Below are 22,082 nucleotides of genomic sequence, written 5' to 3'. Positions count from 1 at the left end.
AAGGAATAGGGTGTGTCAGACCTAGAATTTTGTTTTTGATGTAGAAAAGAAAGAAGAAAGAAAAGAAAGAGAAAGAAAGAAAGAAAGGAAGGAAGAAAGAAAGGGGGTTTGGGAGGGAAGAAGGAAGGAAGGAAGGAAGGAGGGCATTGCAATCTCAAGCTACTGCATGAGGACACATAGACTGAGCATTTAATGACAGCTTTTACAAAAAAATTTTTATGCTACAGTGATCACCCCTGTCTTGTATTATTTCGGGAGGTTTCAAGAAAGTGTTTTCTTCCCACTATTTTAAAGAAAACACGAATATTTTAGAGGTTTGGCATTTGAGCACCTTTCTTCTTTCTTCAATCCCAAGTAACAGCAAAGAGTGAGTTTGTGGCTCGTGTTGAAATTGAAATAGTGCAGTTGAAAGTTATTTGTGCGCTTTTCCCGATGTGTCATGTTGATGGTAACCTTTTCAAAAGGAAATACTTTGAGAAACTTTAATTATAAAAACAGCGCACCCTGAGCCAAAAGGAATTTGAAGGGAGGGCGGGCAAAATGCTTTATAAATCTTTCTCCAGAGTATTTGGGGAGTATAATGAATCATCTTGAAATATAGCACTTGTTTAAAATGTTACATTGTGTAACTCGAGACTGAAGCACCTAGTATTGCTCACATGGCTTACGCTTTATATTGGTTTGTTTCTTTATGATTGCCACTCTTCAAAAAAACTTTTAAGTAGGTTTTTGCCCATTCTACACCAGTCATAAGTCCTCCTCTTACCTCCTCTTATACCGTTTATTCTGTAAAAAGATAAAACAACAGGGAACACGTTAGTAACATAAAAGGGGAATGACTGTAATGTTTGCTCATAGTGATTTCTTTAGCTCACATTTTGCTGCATTTCACAGCTCTTTTTCTGTTTGTTTCTTTATATTTTAAATTTTGAGACAAATCAACCAGGCTTGCTTCAAACCTGTGAGATCCTTCTGCCTCCGCCTCTGAGGAGCTGGGATTACAGGCACGCACCATCTTGCTCAGCTCTTACTGCGACACTTTTATTCTATTGCCTAGTGTTCATGTTGGATATAGCTGTTTTGGCCCAGGAAATGAATCAAAGATAGTGGCTCTTCAATTTCCTTCTTTGACAGGTGAATAGTTCTTATTTTGCCCTTGACTCTAATTGATCATTTCGTCATCTGATTTCAGAATTTAGATTTCAACACACTCTATGATACTGTATGTCTTGGGGATAAATGTTATAACTTTGCTTATATCTACAACAAAATAATTTTTTTACGAAATAAGGCATAAAAGAAAAAAGAGGGACTAAATAAAACTGACTAAAAACTCCCATCATCTGAATGATAAACCCCCCTAACATTTGGAATATGCCCACCCGATTGACTCAATTGTACTCTTTAATTCAAGTTTTTGATCCTATGGAAAACATGATTGAAGTTTCTATTAGCCTAATTGAGCATATCTAAAATAGAAAGTGTTCAAAGGAAATACAAGGAATAAAAAACCTTTAATAGAAAAAAGAAGAATGCCTTTAATGTCTTCTTTCTCAATGACACATGACTAAAGAAAGATTCAATGATTTAGAAAATGAGTTATTAGGAAATGCTCAAAACACATATGAAAAAAAGTTAATATAACAGAAGAGAATGTCAAAAATGGTGATACTTTTTCAGCATGTATAGCATGCACATTATTAGAAGGAAAAATAAAGAGAGCAAGGCAAAGAAAGATTTGAAGGCATGATGGTTAAGACATCTCCAAATGTAATGGCTGACACCAAGCCTCAGTTCCAGGTAATGCAATAAGTAGAATAAATTTAAAAAGAAAAAAAAAACACTACTTATTTAAAGATATAGTAATCAAAATATAGGAGACTAAATACCAAAAAAATTATTTTGAAACTAGCCACATGAAAAAACTATTTCCTAGACATCAAAGATACAAATGAAAGCATACACAGTAATTATGCAAGCAAGAAGATAATAAAATAAATTATTTAAAGCACTAAAAGAAACAAACTATAAGACAAGAATTTTATATACAGTACAATTATCCTTAAAAACTGTAAATAAAAATAGAGATAAGGACAAATAAGGATTTCATTGCCATCAGACTTTCCTGTATGAAATAGTAAAAGATCTTTGCAAGAACAGGGAAGAGAAAACATGTTTGAAATCTGTATCCACATAAGAAAAGATGAGCATTGGAAAGAATAGATGTATAAAATTTTAAATTTTATTTTTTAAATTATTGAACATATAACTATTTAAGGCAATAATAGGAAAAGATGTTTGGTGATTCTGATATATGGGCAGAAGAATGGGATGACAACAATGTCCCAAGGAACAGGTAAGAGAAATTGAAAATACTCTGCATGTAATACAGCAATACCACGTGATGAATATACTTTATATTGTAAACATGCAGTAATATAAAAAATTTAAGAAAGAAAGCAGCCACACCTTGCTGCTGCCCAGCCCAGGCAGAGAAAGAGCATTGAGTTAGATGCACGACATGCCCCTGGGTCACATGAATAAATGGCTTTTTATATAAGTATGCCACTGACCCAGCAAATCCATGCCTAGAATTTTCTAGGGTATAATCAAATATATGTTCATGTGGTAAAATAATTGCCACATGTGAAAAATATTTCCCTGCATTCTGAAAGGCTGTAATTTTTATGTTAAAAAGTACATCTTGTAAGAGAGAATATTTTTTGTCTATGTCTTATATTCTGAGTAGATAGTTTGAAGGTAATGATGCCCAGTGTATTAATTATTGTTATTTTAGTATTTTCTTATGAAACTCTGTTTTACATTTTTATAAAATAAAAATTATGAAAAACAAAAATGCATGTTCTTTCAAAGTACTTGGAATTATGATTATCTAATGATATATGTATTTGCAGTGTTCTTGCCTCTATCATGGATAGAGTCATTCAAAGTAAAGAAGAAGATTTAAGAAAATATGATAACTGCACTACCTATGAAGTGGTACAGTGTTATTTGAAGATAGATTTGTTTTAAAAAATATAATTTAACTGCAAGAAAAATATATGCAATTTTTTAATGTAACTGATACATTAAAAAAACAAAATGAAACCTAAAAATGTTGAAGTGAAACCACAAAAGACTTAAAAGAGCAAGGTGAAGAAACATAAACATAAGATATGGAAAGAAAATGATATACATAGATATTTCAGTCCAACTGTATTAAGGACCACTTGAAATAAAAATAATCTAAACAGACCAATTAAAATAGATAAATAAGTAATATCAAATTATATCCTGTCCACTAGAAATCTACTTTAAACATGAAGACACAGACAAGTTAAAATTAAAGTGACAAATGATGAAGAAATTTACACCACACAAATACTACTCAAAAGAAACCTATGTTATTTCTGAAGGGAATTCAGATCAAAGAAAAGCATCAGGAATAAAGAAGGGTACTAAACAAAAGGATCAAATAATGGAAAACAGACCAATGCTATACATGAACAACCCAAGAGAGACCATCAAAGTAGATAAAGCTCACAGAACTGAAAAGAGAAATAGAAAAATCTACTAAATGTGGGAAATTTCAACCTCCATTTGCCAATAATTAATAAATCAATCAGACAGAAAATCAGGATGGGTACAAATGACCAGAACAGTATTATAAATCAACTTTACCTCTTAACATTTGCAGAATCAACAAGAGAATGCAAATGTTTCTTTAGTTTATGTAAAATATTCACCAATCTGCCTAGTATATTATGATCCACAGGCACCTTAACACATTTAAGAGTAAGGATGTAAAGAAGAGAAATTTCAAATCATAGTGGAATTAAAACTGTAAATCAATAACAGAGAGATAACTGAAAATTTTCCATTATTTTCAGATTAATACACTTGTAATTATCATGTGGGTTATAGAAAAATTCTCAAGAGAATATTTATGTAGTATGATATAAAAGAATATAAAAATGCACCTTATCAGATTTTGTCAGAATGCAGTGAAAAAAGGGCTTCAAAATTTATAGCATTGATTGTGTATCTTGGAAAAGAGAAGAGACCTACAATCAATAACTTAAGCTTCTACCTTACTTAGGTATATAAAAGAGCAACTTAGGCCTAAAGCAATCAGAAGAAATAATAAAGATTAAAGAAGTAAAATAAACTGAAATTATAAATTAGTAGAGAAAAAGGTCAAAAGATAATTCATTGAAATGACCATTAAATTTGATACAACTCCAGTCAAGCAGCTAATGAATAGAAGAATAGATAAAGATTACTAATAAAAGTGTCATTATCACTGAGTCCTTGGACATCAAAAGGTTAAAAAAAGAGATTGATTACTATGAACAACACCCTGTTAACAAATTTGAAAATTTAGGTTAAGTGGCAAAAATCCTTGAAAGACATAAGCTTCCAAAACTTACACAATCAAAAAGAAATGATGTGAATTGTAATGTAACTATTAAAGACAATGAATCGATATTTTATAAGCTACCAAAAGGGAAAGCACAGGATCACACAGTTCTATTAGTGAATTCTACCAAGGAATAGAAAGAATGCCCATTCTCCATATCTGGAGAATCTCTAATAGAGAATAAAAGGAGAAGAGCCATTTCATAACATATTTATGTGATGTCAACATTACTCTATTAGCACAACCTGATTGAGACTTTAGAAGGAAACTACTGACCAATATACCGTAAGAACAGATGGAAAATTCTCGAAATAACATTATCAAATTAGATATAATGAATAAAACAATCCCATCCTAGCAAAGTAAAATTTATTCCAAGTAAGCAAGATTTATTCACTTTCAAAAATTCAGTTAATATAATCTACTAATAAATATCATGTGCTTTTATCAAATGATACTAAAAAAATATGTGGTAAAATTGAAACCCTCTCATAATGAAAGTTTACAGAAAAGTAGAACTAATGGAAAAATGTTTTTAGTTCAATTTTTAAAATTACAAAATATCCTAGAGCTAACATCGTATTTCATAGGGTCAGACTGAGAACTTTCTCCCAGAAATGAAGAACAGAAAGGATGTCTTTAGTCACCATTCATATTCAACATTTTACTGAAAATCCTAAGTAATGGAAAAGGATAAGAAAAGTAAGTCAAATAGTCTTTATACATATTTGACATGAATATTTATGTGGAAAATCCAAAGAATATGCAGACAAGCTCCTGAAAATAACAATACACAAGTTTACATGATATGCATCAATATAAAAAAGTCAACTGTAATTTTGTACAGCAGCAATGAAAAGCTGGGATTTGAAATTTTATAAACTGAAATTGCTTATAACAGTAGTCAAAATAAAATATTGAAATACTTTGGTATGAATATTTATACACAAATATACAAGAACATTTTGGTGCACTAAACACTGATGGAAGAAATTAAAGGGATCTATTTAAATGTGTGAAGAGATATGCACTTTGAGAAATTGAAAATCTCAATATTCTAAAGATGACACTTTGTCCAAACTCAGCTGAATAAATTAAAGAAACTCAAAGTAAACCCCAGCATACTATTTGGGAATCTCGACAAGGTGATACTAAGGCTTACATGAAAAGTCAAAAGACCTAGAATAATGCACATGACTTTAAACAAACAGTGGAAAAATGTAGAAATCACGTTACCTTATTTCAATACTTACTATAAAGCTACAGTAATTAAGACAGTTTGGTGTAGACAGAAATAAATAAATAAAAGACATACAGATAAATGGACAATAATAGAAAGCTTACAAATAGGCTCAAACATATTCAAATTCTGTTTCAAAAGGTTCAAAGTCAAATAATTGGAACAAGAATGACTTTTTAAAGCAGTAGTGATAAGTAGCTACCTGTATCTTTAAAAATGGAGAAAAACCTAGCATGCATCCTACAGCTGACCAAAACTTTAACTGTCTTAAATCTAAAATGCAAAACTGGAAAATATCTAAAGAAATTATAGAGGAAAATCTACAGGACTCTGAATTTGTTCATTATTTCAGGTACAGTACCAGCAGCACAACAGAGAAGAAATATTAGTACGACTTCATTAGAATTGGAAACTACGTTTTGAGAAACACTATTAAGAGAAGGAAAGGTCAAGACACAAAATATATATACGTTTATACCTAGTTTAAGAACAAAGTATCTAGAGTCCAAAATGTACAAAAGAGATTTTTTAATTCAACAATAAAACAAAACAGTTAAAAACTGAGCAAAAATTTTAAAAGATACCACATCAATAAAGATAAGTAGATGGCAAATAGACGTGTGAAAAGATGCTCAAGATCATTTGCCATTAGGAGAATGTAAATTAAAGTAATGAGATATTGCTTGTATGTATTACAATGTCTAGAATCAAAATAAGACCATAATAATTACAGGTAACCATAAGGAGTGACAGGAATTCTCACTCGTTGCTGGAAGAAATGCAGAATGGCACCACCACTTTGGAACTGGAAGCAACCATGATGTCCCTCAACCAGTAAACAAACTGTGATATGGTCATGTTATGAAATGCTATTATCAGTAGTAGATATCTTAGTCACTCTCCTCCTTACTGGGACAAAATACCTGACACTCACAACTTAAAGGAGCAGAGGGTTATGTCAGCTCACATTTGGTAGAGGTTTCAGTCCATAGTCTACTGGCTCCATGGCAGGACAGCATTTCAGATGTTCATGGCAAAGAATAGCTGCTCACAGCATGGTAGCATGGAAGTAGAGAGAGTCAAAGAGGAAGCAAGGAAAGGAGATAGATGGTTTGTGGCCATGCCCACCATAAGCTGCCTCTTCTGCCTAATCCACTGATGATTATCACACCTCCGTGATCCAATGACCGAATGAAAGAGCTACAAAGGTGTGAATAGACTCAGATGATTCATTAATTCTCATTATTTTGTGAAAGAATCCAGGATGAAAAAGAAGCTGAATACTGGATAGTTAGAATTATATTGCACTCTGAAAAAAACAGATTTATAGGGAAATAAATGAATCATTGGTTTTCATAGCTGGAGGTTTGAGCAACTAAAGTATAGGATACTTTTTGAGTCAATGAAATGATATGATAATGTAATATGATTTTTAAAAATCTATTTTCAAAACTCATGATTCTAGAGCCCAAAAAGTAAACTTTAAGGTATGAAAACATTTTTAAAAATCATTCAGGTGTTTGAAAAATCCCAAATAAAATACAAAATGTGACCAAAAAAATCTAAATACAGTAAAATGCATGGAGTGATCTCATTGCAGAGGGTAGGGAAATAAAGTCTAGATCTAAGTAACTGGGAATAAATAGATTCTGTAAGATTAGAGTCAAGAAGAATTGTTCATAAGACTGTACTTATGCTCTGTATCTTCGAGGGCCAACAACAGTGATGATGCAGCTTTTAAAGCTTTCAATGAAAACAAACAGCCACTTGCTGATAATAAGGAGAACATGTGCATAGATTCATCACCACTGGCCTAGAATCAATAACTATATAGTAGCAATGAGAAATCTAAGGCCCAGATATTGGTTTCTAATAGTATTTTCCAATTAAAAGGTATCTATCTGTACTCCTTGGGGAAACAACTATAGGAGAGGGGCATGAAATACACACATAATTTTGGGTCATCTTATAACACCAAAATTTATGGAAGTAATAAAATACAATAATATGAGTATGTCAAAGGTAATAGTTGAAGCACAGTGCCAAAAATGCAACAATTTAATCAACAAAATGACCAAGGAATTATCAGTTTATAACAAAATCATTACATAAAGATCTATGATGTCATATTGACCTCACATTTCCAAATTGGGCAAATAGCTTCATAAATCACGCAGAAGAATCCCAGATAATGCATGTACATACTCTGCCCTCAAGTTGGTGCAGCATAATTCTCTGGTCCTGAACTATTTGCTAGACATAATGACTTCCCTCCAAAGAGTACAGGATGAAAAGTGGGTTGGAAAAGGGAGTTTGGGAGAGTAGGTTAAAAATGAAGACACCTGACCAGTACCACCCTATCCAAGTGATCCAGACTAACTTTGTTAATGGCAAGTTTGATAAGGATATGATGTAATTATAATGGACTTTTGTTCTTCCAAACCAATAATCATAGTCAAATCATGGAAAAAGCAGATAGATATTAATTGATTTTTTCAACAAACAGTGGTGAACAACTGAATATCTACATGAAAATAAAATTAGATCCCTACCTCAAATCATATGCAAAAATTAACTCAAAAATTCATCAATGACTTAATAATAAGTATAAAACTGTTGGAAAACAACATAGATTCAAATAGATAAATCTGTGCTACCTCAAAGTAAGTATTTTGTGGATATTACACTCTCAGTCATCTTTCTGGGGGTCGTCACCACTGCTTTTGGGCCTGTGGTTAGGTGCAAATATGATGGCATGAGAGTGGCAGAGGAAAGCTGCTCAACCCATAGAATCCTGGGATCAGGGAGAGCCCAAGGGGAATCAGCCAGTGACATGATACAGTTTCCAAGGCCATGCTCCCATGACCTACTGTCTTCAACTAGGCCCTGCCCCTAAGTTTCAATTACTTCCAATTAATGCCATCAACTTATGATCTTATCGATATTTAAGTTAGAGTCCTTTTTGGAATCCAATCACTTCACAAAGCTCTACTTTTGAAAACATGGGATTTGAGGGGGGCGTGTTTTAGATCTATCTATAAAAGATGCATGGGCACAAGAAACCAAAGAAAATGTACATATTTTATCAAACTTTGCCAAAATTAAATATTTTTATGCTTCAAAGAAACTACTACCAAGAAATGGAAAGACAATCCTCAGCATATAAGAAAATATTCATAAACTGCAATTCTGATAAAAGAATGGTATTCAGAATATATTAAGAACTTGTGCCACTGAAAAATAAAAGACAAAAAATCTAATATAAATGTGGGCAAAGGATTTGAATGGATATTGCTTCTAAAGATATTAACACTGGAAAACATGTTGAATATGAGTAGCTATTTAATAAAGTTAAACTAAACCACAATAAAATACTACTTCACATAAGATTCTTAAGATATCACTAGGAAGACCATGTTTAAAAAGACAAATAAGGGCCAGGGATTTAGCTCAGTGGTTCTGCTGCCTGCCTCTCAAGTGCAAGGTCCTGTGTTCCATCCCTGGTACCAAAAAATAAAAAAATAGAAAGACAAACAATACCAAGTACTGCTAAAAATGTGGAGAAAGTGGAACCCTCATACACATTTGGCGTGAACGTAATAATGAGACACCACTATAGAAAACAATTTTATAGTTCTTCAAAAAGTTAAGAATAAAATTAATGCATGATCCCACAATTGAACACATAGGCATTTATCTAATAGTTTGAAAACATGTTTACACAAAAACTTATACTCCAATATTAATATTAGTCATATTTCTCTTATTGAAAGAAAATGCCTAAGAAAATTGACCTCAGGAAAAAGTCTCACAGTGTCAATTAATGATCACTTGGTCCTGCTGCTTTAGGCCTTAGTATGTCATAGAAGAAGTGTGTGGCAGAAGAGTTTGCTCACATCATGGCAGCCAGGACTAAAAAAGAGACAGACAGGAAGAGAAGAGCACGCCCCCAATGACCCAACTTCCTTTCACTAGGCCCTGCCTCCCAAAGGCTTTATTCTTTCACAATATTGTCAAACTGAGGGATCAGACCATTAACACTCGGGCCTCTGGAGGACACTCCAGGTCTAAACAATGTCCTGTTCTTAGCAGCATTATTTGTATTCATCAAAAATGGGAAACAACTTAAATATGCATAAACTGATGAATGGAAAAATAAAAGTTGCTATATCCATACAATGGGATATTATTCATCCATAAAAATAAATGAAGTACAGTTATTTGCTACAATGTGGATGGATTCTAAAGCTATTCTAAAAATTATATATTCTAAAAATTATACTAAATCAAAGAAGCCAGTTACAAAACCCCACTTACAGTATGATTACACTTGTATGAGTTGCCCAGAATAGAAAAACCTGAGGAGAATAAAAATATGTTAGTGATTTCCAGAGACTTAAAATGTGAAGAAATAGGTGTTGGATGATATCTTGCCACAATGAAAAAATTCTTTAATTAGATTGATATAATGGTAGCAAAATCTAGAGTAATAATTTCAAATCTATTGAACTACTGTGAAGTTTACGGTATTTTAATTATCAATCCTCTAAATATTGGGAGCTTTCCTGATTCACATTCCTTAGCAGTATCTGACCAGTACTCAAAACTATGAAGACCTTCAAAAACAAGGAAATACTGAAATAGTATCGCAGCCAAGAGGAGACTAAGGAAGCATGATACTTAAATCTAATGTATACCCTGATGAGATCCAGGAACATAAAAAAAGACATGATTAAAAACTAAAGAAATCAGATTAAAGCATGGACTTTCATTTAATGCAACAATATTGGTTCATTAATTATGACAAATATACCACAGTCTTGGAAGATGTTAGTAATAGAAGAAACTGGATACAGGGTAAATGAGTTCTGCCCAATCATGTCTGTCTTTCCTGTAAATCTAAAACTCTTCTAAAATAAAAAGTTTATTAAAAGAAATTCAATTAGGAAGTACTGGTATTACTCTCCATTATAAAAATAAATAAGTGGCTGCAACAAAAGCTGAAATAACTTGACTAAGATTGTAACTAATATGTGGCAAGGCTGGGATTTTAAAGTAGGCAGTCTGGCTTTACAGTTCAGGCTTTTGATCATTGTGCAGAATGTTTTCTGATCCACCCTCTACTCTGTTCAATTTTTTCCATATCCCTGAAGGCTCACTTGCATATTTCCCATGCCTTGCTTCACGATGCATTTGACTAACATGGAACACTAGCAGGAGACTGAAGGGACTAAAGTCAGGCATCTATTCAACTGGTCCTCAATGTTTCCTCACAAATTGTCTGCATACCTGGCCCATCAACTAGCGATGACAGTCCTGGTCTCGAGGTCATTCATTTGCTTCAGGTTTCAGTGACAGCTCTTGTGCCAGCCTTTTGGAGCTTAAAAACTGTGCTTCGTCATTTCTTTGCATTTTTCCTATATCTTTGTAAATAGTCCATACACTAAACTTTTCTCACAATGCAGCACACTTTGAGCAGATCATGTTTTGGTTACCCCACCCCTTCCTCTTATCACCAGGAGATTAATTCTTAGCAAGTTGTCTAAACTATTGTAGTGGTTAGCATTGTGAAGGAAACTTAACTTTCAGGCCCCTCTCAACTGTCCATTTATTCCAAATACATACTGAGTTTTTTGAGAACACACAGGGCATTTATTTATCTTTATAACTCCATCTCAGTATTTGCATTTAGGATACAAATAGAAAGTTCCGCACTGTGGCTGTGTGACATAGACATATTTGAAGCAGCTTTCATAATTCTAACTTCTCTGGCTACTAAAGACAATAGCTTCAAATATATGTATAAAGCTAAGCTGTCAAATACATATATTTATATATTTTATATATTTATATATAAGATCAAAATTAAAATCATTCCTTATTTAGAATTAAACAACCACCATTTTAAGTTAAGCAGTTTATTAAATGTCTCTGTAAAATCTGTTTAAAATGTTTGCATCTTTGTAAGTGTTGGGCAGGTTCTGCCAACTCTTTTGATATGTTTCAAAGGAAACACAAAAACATATAGATTCTAAGATTGAAAATAAAACCTAACTGTAATCATATGAAATATCAAATAAAACCTATTATAGTAGACTTTTTATAACACTGATTTCTTCTTTCTTACTGTAAAAGAATATTTGTTTAATTTTGCACTTTTCACACTATCTAAAACATGTCAGAGGTAAGGCTAAAAAAGGTCACAGAAAAAGTTGATTTCAATTATATCAATTTCCACAGCAGTTTGAAAATAGCATTGTGCATATTTTGATGTAATCTGTCCTCAACAATATGGTAGACGAGTTTAAAGATTTCTTGGAATCATTCTCTTCTTCAAAAACATGTAATTTGTAAGAATATTTATTTTATGTACTTTGTCAAAAAATTATGACTTGTTCACTCAAAAATAAAAGACTTCCTTTTATTCTCACTTTCTTGACTATTAAATACCAGGCCAACAGCTTTTACCTATACATACAAAATCAAGCTACAAATGAAATATTAAAATGTCTCCACCTAGCTGAGCTAATTAAAGCCTGTCAATAGCTTCCTTTATCCTGCAATAGCAGGGGGTAACTACCTTCAGAACTCCCCAGTTCTTATTTCTAATGTTCTTTCCATTTTCATCCAACAATATAAGCTGACGATTTAGTCAAATCACCTCCATTTCCTTCAGAGAATATCTAATGTTCTACTAAAGGGGTTGTTGACAATCTCCCTGACAGCATTTCTTTCTCTAACCATTAATTTCACCTTCAGTAGATTCCAGTTGTCTGTTAATATCCCAGACCAGCAGCAACTACATGGGGAAAGGACTCCAGATAAGCTGTTGTGTAAACTACTGTGCACTTTCTCCTCCCATCTGAGCCTGGGGAGGGCAAGGGGGTGCTAACCAGATGACCACTTTAGCTGTTAGGTGGCACCATTAAGATCTAAAGTGAATGGAAAACCACATTCTCCTGATGCAGCCTCAGTCAGCTTAGGGGTCACAGAAATCACTGAAGATTTTCTAGAGCAGATTGAGCAAATGCATTTTCATGAAAACCTACCTTGAATACTGGATTTTTTCCCGATGACTTTTGAAGTTTTTGCTAAGTTCAAGATTCTGGTATCCTGACCCTCGACTAAAACTTTACTGTAGAAAATGTGAATATTAGAATTCCATGTCCTATCTCTTGGTTATTAGAATAATAACGAATAGTAGCAATAAGATGAGAAGAAAGCCAGAATTTTGACATGAACCATAAGATCTTATAAGCCACACTCTTGGTTTCCTAGTCCGATCAATATCTCAAACTTTTTTCACTGCCCACCTTGCAGTTAAGGTTGGTCACTTCACATACATTCAAACAAAGATATAGTCTTGAGAGATTTAATTCTGAATAACACAAAGAAGCTTCCCTGTGAGAGAATCCATTTCCTTTTTTCTTATCTGAAATTTACACTACATGTCTGATGGTACATTTGGTATTATGGCATGATATGGTGGAAGGCACCTAGATTACACCAGAAAGGCAGAAGGAAGCCAAGTCAGCCACACCTCTAAGCAGCCATCCTAGCTCTTGAGTGGCTCCCTCTGGATATCTGGGCAGGTGAAATAAATGAACTTGTGTGTTTTTAAAAGACCCATTTGTGTGTTATGTTTTCTGTCATTTTTCACTAAAAGCTTTGAAACTGACGCAATGGGCAAATCTTAATATGTCAATAAAAGTACCTAACAACACTTAAGCATTTAGTGAATGGCAAGGAGATGATTAGCCTGACAAAAAAGGTGAAATTAATAACTGACTTTGAATCTATCATCTGAGATTAGAGCAGAGTCTGATGATAAAGCTAAGTGAAAGAAATGAAAGTTTCTTGATAGGTGTCCATGAATTTGTCCAGTGTTCTGCTTTTCACAGCCCCAGGCACTGTCTGTACTTACTTGCTGTCACCAAAATGTTTCATTCTTTAAGTCCTAATGGCAAAATCTGGGTAACTAGCACCTAATCTTCTAGATTCCGGAATGAAGATCTAATGACAAGGTATCATAATCCTAGATTCTTTCTCAAGGTCATGAGTTCATTTCTTTAATCACAAAGAGCATTTGTTTCTTTCAGGCTGGAGAGAGTACAGTCAATTAAAAGTTATACTGTGTATTTCATTTTGAGGGATGAAGAATGAGTCAAGGACCAAGAGATACACATTTATAAAATCTATCATTAAAATTTCAATTTCCTTTAGAGTAATAACCATTAGGAAGAGGTAATTGTCTAATTTTCCATAAAGTTAAGGTAATTATCTTAGAAATTTTAAATTCTATTCGTTTTTGCCTTTTCTGTGTGGAAAAGCTTGTAGTTAGGAAGGTAATGAGAAGGATTCTTAATCTAAAAAAAGACCAGGTATCAGTCATGAGTCTAACACTTATGAAATATGTTACTTTGGACATAACTTTCTGATTTTTCCTCTGTCTCTATGTGAAAGAGAACACTATACATTCATCTAATATTTTGAGAATGAAATCATTTATTCAACAAATGTTTGTTCATTCTGAACTGTAGATCAGGCATTGAATTTGGCTCTGAGAACACAGAGTTATACAAGATGAACAAAATCTCCTTCCCACAGAATCTCCCCTAAAATAAATATATAATGATGCAACTAAACTTCAAGGGATTATGATGAGTGATTTTTTTATTTTTTGGAAAACCCATTATGGAATAGACCAAGCAACCTAATGTAAGAGCTAAGCAGATCATAAAAGTAAAATGACACTTTACAGGATAAAATTTATTTAATGAAGTGGCATATTGTTTTGAGCTATTCTCATTGATTTAATAATTATAATACAAACCTTTTGAGTACTTATGTTTGTCCATTTGGGCATTGCTGGTTATATGTCTCTAATCCAGGTGTCAGATGGATTTCCTAAGCCAAATGATCATCTGAAATTCCTCTTCCCTGCCCAACTGTGAACTGGATCTCTCCAAAGCATCTCTGATTTTTGTAGGAGGCTTACATTTTCACTGCCCCCCACTGTCTTAGTTACTTTTCTCTCATTGCTGAAACAGAATACCCTACATCCAAAGTTAAAGGGGGAAAGGTTTACTTAGTCCACAGTTTGTAGAGGTTTCAGTCCGTAATCAGCTGGCAGGGTGGCATCACAGAGGAGAAACAGTCTGTGGCAGGCAGAAGGTAGCAAAGTAACAAGGGGTTATCACAGCTCTTCCTATCCCTTATATCTTTTTAAAAAATTTCCATTTAGTTTATTGGTATATTTTAGGTATATAGTACAGTTACATTCCTCATTGGGATCTTGTGCTTTTACATGATGTATCTTGGTTCGTATTTTTTTCCCCATTCCCCTGCCCTCCCTTCACCCGCTCCACCCTTCCCTATTTACAAAGACTTTGTTTCCATGTTTTTCCTTTTGTCATATTTTTTCTTTTCCCTTCTTTCCTTCCCCATTCCCTTCCCATTTCCCCTGCTCCTTTAGACATATCCTTCCTATTTCACAATATCAATTATACATTTTGATTCTTATTTACACTTTTAGTTTTTCACACCGGAGAAACTATTCAGTATTTACACATGTGTCCTATTTATTTCACTTAAGAGTATGGCCTCATTGAGCATCCACTTAGCTATAAAAGTCTCTAGTTTCTCATTCTTTATGGCTGAGTAGTACTCCATTTTATAAACAAACAAACAAACAAACAAAGGAAAAAACACATTTTCTTTATCCGGTCTCCAGTTGATGGGCATTTGGGCTGCTTCCCAGTTTTAGCTATTATAAACTGTGCTGCTATAAACATGGGTGCACATATATCACTGTGGTATGATTCTTTTAATTCTTTGGGAAGATCCCCAGCAGGGGAATAGCTGGGTCAAACAGGAATTCCAATCCTAGTTCTTTGAGGTATCTGCATACAGATTTGTATAGTGGCTGCACCAGTCTGCACTCCCACCAACAATGGAGAGAAGGGTTCCTTTCTCCCCACAACCCTACCAGTGTTTGTTATTGGTTGACTTCATGAGAGCAGCCGTTCTTTCTGGGGTGAGGTGGAATCTCAGCATTGCTTTCATTTGCATCTCTTGAATGACCAGTGATGTTGAACATTTTTTCATATGTTTATTTGTGGCTTTTACTTCTTTGTCTGAGAAATGTCTGTTCATTTCAGATGCCCATTTTTGAATTGAGTCTTTAAATTTGGGAGGTCTGATTTTTTTTTAGTTCTTTATATATTCTAGATGGTAGACTTTTGTCTGAGGAACACCTGGTAAAAACTTTTTCCCATCTTATATCTTATCCAGGCTACTTAAGGCAGGTAGCACTCATACCCTTAATCCTAGCACCCTTGAGCGTAGCATTGTACTCTGAGTTGATCCCAGAATTAGGCATTCTAGAGCAAGCCACCTCTGCAAAAGCCCCACCTAGGACTGCATGAGGCTTTGGGGGGACATCTAAACACAAGCCATAATAACCCCTGTGACAAAGTTTCTGTTTTCAAAAGTGACCTTTAATATACCAGATTCAGAGGTGCGATGGGTTAAGTAATCCTTAAAGAACAACAAAAATGAAATACTTATATAACCATCCATGTGATTGGTAGACATTATGGAGATTCCATGAAAATGGGAGAGGTGACATTAACAGAAAAGAGTAACTACTTTAAAAAGTATGTTTATTAAGTGGATTTATTTAATGTTCAAAGTGTTCCAAAACCTAATCACTAATGGCTGAAAGTATTTGAACCTTCATATTTCCAGCTTTCTTCAGTTTTCTTAATTCCTCTCCTGTACGTACCAGCATCTCACCTTCTACCCCTACACTTCTTAGATATTTTCATAAGGAAGTTCATTCCTCACAATACCCAGAAGAATATATTTTTCATGGACATTTTCCAAGGAAACAAAATCTAGACTACATATCTGAAGTCACGTGCCCAAGGTCAGGTAGTCAGTAAATAGCAGGCCTGGAATTCAAACCTGTGTCTCCTGATATAAAAATCTCCATTTGATTCTCTTTACCCCTAATCTACACTGGTCGTCCTTTGCGTATTTTATCCAGGCTTTCTTTTTTGAAAGAAATTTGAATATACCCCAAAGTTTTGAGAAAATATGTCCTTCCCTGAAATGTGAAATGAGCTTTAATTAAGGCAGAACTGCACCCAAAGAAATATTTTCCAATTATGTTGATATAATTGTTTCCGCAGCATGGTGTCTCCTGGTATCAGCTTTAGCAGGCAGGAGAGACATGGTGATATTGGGCTATTACCACTACAAGCCTGCTCTTAAATTAGACATGGCATTTGGAAAGTAGGCTCTGCTTCAACATTCTTATACAAATATAGATGAAAACTTTTGTCTCTATTTAGACTTCCCACAGAGCTTCATTAATTCATTGCTGTCTAGCCTTTTTGGTCCTCTGTGGAAGGCCATAGCTATAATGATGAGATACAAACCCAACTGAATATTCAACTTCACAGCCTGGCAAGATGCCTGGAGCAAGGCGGTGACAGCTCCCTATTCACATTCCTGTGTAAATTCTGACACTTCCAAAGCTGGAGAGTAGATCATCATGGCCTCCAAAGGCAACCAGAAAGAGGGCAGAGATTCTTACTGAGATAAGGCTTTTTGTTGGGGTGCAAAATCAGGTCAGGGAGCTACACTTGAGCCTTGGCCAAATATACTAATGAAGAAAAAAAAAATCTGTAGTTCTCTTTAAAGGTTTTTGCTTGAATTATAGTGTGAGGCTAGATTTTAAGCTGTCACTTTTTCTTTTCTTTCTTTTTATTCATTATTATCGAGAGCCAGCAGACAGCTATGCTAAAAATTCCCTTTAATAAACTCTAAGGATGTGACATATATGATTAACAAAAGATAATACCAGTTTATACTTCTGTAGCCCTCACTATTGTGAAGTTTGTACTTATATTAATCCTCTTGATCCTATTTTGAGATAAGTACTGCTCTTGTTTTTGAAGCTCAGAGATTGTAAGGATCCTGCAAAGTATCAAATAAGTAGAATTTACAGTGTGTCTGTGTGTTTTATGTTTGTGTCAGGAAAGAAAAGGAATTGTGAGCCATCCCTCATTTATTTCTAAGGAAGGTGGATCAACAAAACAAATGGATTGGCTAACTTTTGCCTCAAGGAACAGTTTCACAAATTAGAGTGGGTGAGGAGTACCACCATCATAAATTACTCATATATAAACATTATGGAAGGAATATATAGAATGACTCAGAGGGAAGATATTTTGTTTCAGGACACATAACATAAAAATATTAGAGAATCTATACTGAAAGTGTCAATAAAGAACTCAAGACCTGGTGAATGGAGGTCAAAGAAGATGTTGAGAAAAAATAGGAATGACAAGTGGAAATTTATGTTGATTTTTTCTGTATAACATTCAATAAAACCCCCTTCAAAAAAATTAAAAATTAAAAAATTAAAATTAAAAAAAAAGCCCCTTCACTTTTATAAAAGAAATCTTCAGTAAAATACATATTTCTTAGTAAGTCATGCAAGGTCTTGTTATGTTTGTTTGTTTTTATTTCTTTTGTCTTTTTATAGGCTAACCAAGTCACTGGAGACTTAACCAAGACCAGCTGAGTGGTAGGTCATGTGAGAGCGACACAGACATGATCTATATTGTACACATTTCAACATTCCAACTGTATAAAGTCAATTTTGTGGAACTGGATAAATTATCACTGTGGTAACAGAAAGTAATCAACTTCCAAACTATAGTCTTATGCCATTCTTATCTACAAATTTAAGCTGAAATTTTAACATTAATTCTGCCTTCTGCATTCAGATACAAGAGCCTCAGGTTCATCGTCAGAACTCACCAAAGACCCAGAGCTGTTCCTGAGTCATTGGAGCAAAGTTGTCATTACTTCACTATGTCACATGAACTAAGACACTGGATTTCTTTTGTAACAGATCAGAATTTTTAAATAATCTCCCAGAAACCAACACCATCAAATTACCTATATTATAAGCAGCAAATACTGCACATCCTGAGAGAAGGGCAGATTAAACAAATAGGGCTCTGGTAATAGATGCAAAATGGAAAATGAGAAAAGCAGAGAAAAACAGAGGAGCCAAGAATGAAGATCTAGAATGGCTGAACCCAATGAGGAAGAATAAGAAGTAGGAATATAGGGTGATTCATGCCAAAACATTGCAGAACTTTACATCTCCCACTACAGGAAAGTGTGCCATACTCTGGTCTATGATATGGTCATCGTAGTTGGAGACTCGGTCATGGAAAAACTCATTTGGACTTGAAGAAAGACAGTTGTCTTAACAATGCTTTTAATATTTTAGCATCCATTAAAAATCACAAAAGAACACATTTATTTTAAACTCAAATTAATAGTTTCTACCCCACATATTCTGATTCCAGTGACTTAGATTGAGGACCGAAACTTGCATGTTTAATAAGCTAACCGTAGGATTCATATTCTTGACAGAGAATGAAACCTTATGAAACAGTAGCCTAAAAATCTACAAAATATGTAATAAAAAACTGAAAATTAAAGACAAGAAAACATAAAGCAGGCTAAAGATCTTAACAGACATCTTACTGAAAAGGATACACAAGGAAGCAAATAAGTTACTCCACATCATGTGTCGTCAGAGAAATGTGAATTAAAACGAAAATAAGACATCACTACATACCTATGACAATAACCAAATCCAGAATACTGTCAGTGCCAAATGCTGGTAAGAATGTAAAGCAGCAAGAACTTCATTGATGATAGGAATGCAAGATGATGCAGCTACTATGAAAAATACTGGGGGATTCTTACCAAAATAATGTTGTTGCCACATAATATATCAGCCATATTCTTCAGTGTTCATATAAAGAGCTGAAAATTGATGTCCACACAAATACCTAAACACAGATGATAATAGCAGTTCCATTCAGAACTGTTAATTTTGGAAGCCACCATAAGGTTCTTCAGTACGTGAATGGGTAGATATACTGTGGTACATTCAGATAATGGAATATTTTTCAATACTGAAAAGAGGTCAGCTGTGACTATGAAAAGGCCAAGAAGAAATTTTCATTCCATATTATTAATGAAAAAGGCAAATTAAAAATGTTAACTACAGATAATTTCATCCATATGATGTTCTGGAATAATTATGGAGAGAGTGGAATGGTCAGTGGTTTGTGAGATATTAGGGAAGAGGTAGGGATGGGGAGGCACAACACATAGGAAATTTAGAGCAGCGCAAATGCTTTGTACAATACAGTAATGGTGGACGGGAGCATCATACATTTATCCAAACCCGTAGATTGTAAAACTCCAAACAAAAACTGGAACATAAACTATAGAGTTTTGATGACACTGATGGGTGAAAATAAACACTACCCTGAAGATTATCATACAAATTTCAGGATAGAAAATACAGTGAGATTTTCAACAGATTGTATTTCGTGTACTTTTGATAACATGGACACTGAGCTCATGGCTTCAGAACTGAAACAAAGCTTTGTCAGAGAAGCCTGGTAGTCAAAACTGTGAGAATAAGATAAAAAGCTCAGCTAATGGTCAGATTTGTACCTAGGCGATGCTTGGGTGAAATGTTAGGGCACTGTGGATTTATGATGATAAATTACATGGAAAATTATGCAGACTTAAAATGGATGCAGTCATGTTTGTTGTTTATTCTCTGGATTCACAGCAACAATTAAAGGTAAATTTACAAGAATGAGTTTCTATCACCAGCCATCTAAAGTGATTATTCTTTGTATGCAGGGTCCAGAGATGTTCTATGACTAGTTGTTTCCTGACTGAGGTTTCTTTCTAACACTCCCCTGAAATGAAATTGGGTATGATCATATCCCCTGTCAAGGCAAGCAAATTATTTCCCCCTGCACTCTCCAGGCTTTTCTAATAATGCCCTCATGCTATCGAGCCTCCATTATTCTCTCCCAGTAAAAGACAAATATAAATCCACTTAGAATAAAATTACATTATTCTCTGCAACTCTGTCATATCCACTGGGGATGCATGACAGTCTTTCTTATAGTTCTTTAAATGTGTTATCTAGACCCAAAGGGTACTGCAATTTAAAGAAAATCTTAAATATATGTGTGCGTATCTATGCATATACAAATTTATATAAGCTATATATGTATTAATACATGTATTTAAACAATACATTAATACATATCCATTTTGTATATATCTTTAATTTTACATTAAATTTTCCTGTGAAGTGAAATAATTTTTAAAAGAAAACTTAGTGGGCAAAAATCATATTGGGCCTTTATTGTAAAAAGAAAAGAAACTTGCTTGAGCTGCTATTTCCCTAAAAAGGGAAAACTATGAAAAGATATAATATTACCTTGCAAATTTTATAGCAAATATGAAGACAAAGAACGTATCTCAAAATGGGCCAGGGATTTAGCTCAGTCATACCATGCCTGCCTCACAAGTGCAAAGTCCTGAGTTCGATCCCTGGTACTGCAAAAAAAATAAAGAAAGAATGTATCTCAAGCATATCTTTGAACTGAAATATTGGAAAACCAAAGTATTGTTGACAAAAACATAAATTATATTTTCAAGTAAAGTTTCATTTTTAATAAAACAACTGAACACTGATTTCAGCTAAAAAATATAATGTTTTCTTTCTACTTTTATAAAATATTGATCATAATTCTGAATCTGGTGAGAGTATCTGTAAAGAAATACTGATATGGCTTTCCACTCTAAGCATTTAATCATTCCATTAGAATTCATGGGGCAAAGCAACCTGTAGAGAGCTGTTGATGCTCAACTTCTAGGGCATCTTTTAGCGTTAATAGCTGTTGCCAACAAAGTTTTACATTGAGTTAGATTAACTCCTTATTCCACAAACGCATTTTGAAGCTGCCACAAAACCATACCTCAGGTCAAATTATGCCACACATACAGATCTTCATTTATTGCACTTGCATTAGCAATTAAACACAAAAGCAGCTCAGAAAATCTACTGGCCTACTACACTCCTTCTGGCCTTGCATGGGGCAAACATGAAAGCCTGAATTCCAGATTTAACATTACTGGTATCAGGCTACCAGAACCATGCAGGGTCAGCCACTGAAACCAGGAAAGTGTATAAATTTCTTCCCAAATATTATCCCCATAGAGAAAAGATACACTTCTTACTGGATCCTCAAACAACATCTTTAGGTAAGTGTGAGAAAAGTCTTTAGTGAGTCCCCACATCTTGAGTATGTATACTTTTTGCCTTTAGAGCCTATTTCTATCATTCCTGAAGCTGATTAATGAACAAATAAATCCATTAATGAAAATAATTTTCTTACACATACCATGGATATAAAGAAAGAATTTATAGTCCTGTGCCTAGATAGTAACCTTTCTTCTATTAAATTTGTTATGATTTCAAATTAGGGTAGAGGCTCCCAGAATTAAAGG

Source organism: Heterocephalus glaber, unplaced genomic scaffold (assembly GCF_053883595.1).
Source record: "Heterocephalus glaber isolate CG9 unplaced genomic scaffold, H.glaber_assembly_v1.0 deba00001608, whole genome shotgun sequence".
Lineage (NCBI taxonomy): Eukaryota > Metazoa > Chordata > Mammalia > Rodentia > Bathyergidae > Heterocephalus > Heterocephalus glaber.
The sequence above is the reverse complement of the archived record's forward strand: the minus strand, read 5'-3'. Positions refer to the sequence as shown.